Source organism: Sinocyclocheilus rhinocerous, unplaced genomic scaffold, assembly GCF_001515625.1.
Source record: "Sinocyclocheilus rhinocerous isolate Xijiao unplaced genomic scaffold, SAMN03320098_v1.1 scaffold823, whole genome shotgun sequence".
Taxonomy (NCBI): domain Eukaryota; kingdom Metazoa; phylum Chordata; class Actinopteri; order Cypriniformes; family Cyprinidae; genus Sinocyclocheilus; species Sinocyclocheilus rhinocerous.
The window spans coordinates 333,699-335,618 of NW_015627245.1; the positions used below are offsets into that span (position 1 = coordinate 333,699).

Here is a 1,920-nt window from a genome sequence, read left to right on the forward strand (position 1 = left end):
CCCCATCTATCTATCTATCTATCTATCTATCTATCTATCTATCTATCTATCTATCTATCATTCTTTCTATCTATCATCCTTTCTATTGTTCTATCATTCTGTCTATCATTGTCTAACATTGTTGTATCTTAACGTTGTACCATTGTTTCTAACATCCTATTTTTGTATCTAACGTTCTATTGCTGAATCTGTCGAACGTTCTATCACTGTATGTCTAGAACGTTCTGTTGTTTATCTAACGCTGTATCTATCGAACATTATTATATCATTATATCTATCGAACATTGTATCATTGTATCAGTCAAACGTTCTAACGTTGTATCTACCAGAAGTTTTATAGTTTTATCTAACGTATCTATCAAACATTCTAACGCCATATCTATCGGACGTTCTATCGTTGTATCTATCAAACGTTCTATCGTTGTATCCATCAAACTTTCTATCGCTGTATCTTTCAAACGTTCTATCGCTGTATCTTTCAAACGTTCTATCGCTGTATCTATCAAACGTTCTATCGTTGTATCCCTCAAACTTTCTATCGCTGTATCTTTCAAACGTTCTATCGCTGTATCTATTGAACGTTCTATTGTTGTGGCTATCGAACGTTCTGTCGCTGTATCTAATAAACTTTCTATCGCTGTCTCTATCAAACATTCTAGTGCTGTGTCTATCAAATGTTCTATTGCTGTATCTTTCAAACGTTCTATTGCTGTATCTATTGAACATTCTATTGTTGTGGCTATCGAACGTTCTGTCGCTGTATCTAATAAACTTTCTATCGCTGTCTCTATCGAACGTTATATCGTTGTATCTATTGAATGTTCTATCGCTGTATCTAATTGAACGTTCTGTCGCCTTATCTATCGAATATTCTATCGCTGTATCTATCGAACATTCTATCGCTGTATCAAACGTTCTATCGCTGTATCTAACGTTCTATCGCTGTATCAAACATTCTATCACTGTATCTGTCGAATGTTGTATAGTTGTATCTAATGTATCTATCAAATATTCAAATATTCTATCGAATGTTCTATCGCTGTCTTTATTGAACATTTTATTGTTGTATCTATCGAACTATTCTTGTATCTATCATACATTCTATCGTTGTATCTATTGAGCATTCTATCGCTGTATCTGTCAAACATTCTATCTACCTAACACTCTAACGTTCTAACATTCCATTTATCTATCTATCATTCTATCGTTCTATTGTTCTCAAATACGCTCATGTACCTCTGTAACAGTGGTTCTCAACCCACGGCCCGTCACGAATTCAAATGCGGCCCACCATGCTGAACACAATTTAAAAAATAACTTTCAGTTTTACAATTCATTTTAGTTTTTACATTAATTTAAAAATGTACTAAACAAATATAAGCTATAATGTTTTTGTTATGTAAAATAATTTTGTTTTTCATATATTATATTCAGACATGAGCAGACCTGTACTCACGTAGGCTAATTAACGTTACGCATTTAACGAACACTTACAAGCGTGCACTTTGACAGAATTCCATTCAAATAGTCATCAGCAGCCATTAGTTCAGTAAAATTGAGCATCAGAATGGACACATTTGTTATTAAGGGAGAAAAACGAAATGTGGAAAATGCCAGCGAAGGAACACATACAAACAAGAGTAGTCGCAGCAGTGAAGGTAGGAGAGTGCTGGACTTTGGGCATCAACTTTCGGTTTGCCCCGCCACTCACTTGAAGATGTTCAGGCTAGAGCCCTGCACGGGCCTCAAATATAGGCCCTAGCCCGGCCCGTGTCCGGCAGCTTATCAGAATTACCGGCACGAGTCAGACCCAAGCCCGTCTTTTTTTTCCCCTTCTCCCAAAACAGCTTACACTACGGTTTCAGCTATTAAAATAGTTCAGTTTTGTATGTAATGGCAAAGTGATTATATTTCGTTTCG

The 1,920-nt window shown here is 35.9% G+C and overlaps 1 protein-coding gene across 4 annotated transcripts in view; it reads left to right on the forward strand.

Annotated features, from left to right (window-relative positions):
• The window catches only part of foxn2a (forkhead box N2a), a 43,384-nt gene that overhangs the window by 32,627 nt on the left and 8,837 nt on the right, over positions 1-1,920 (forward strand). The gene's annotated exons all lie outside the window — the stretch shown is intronic.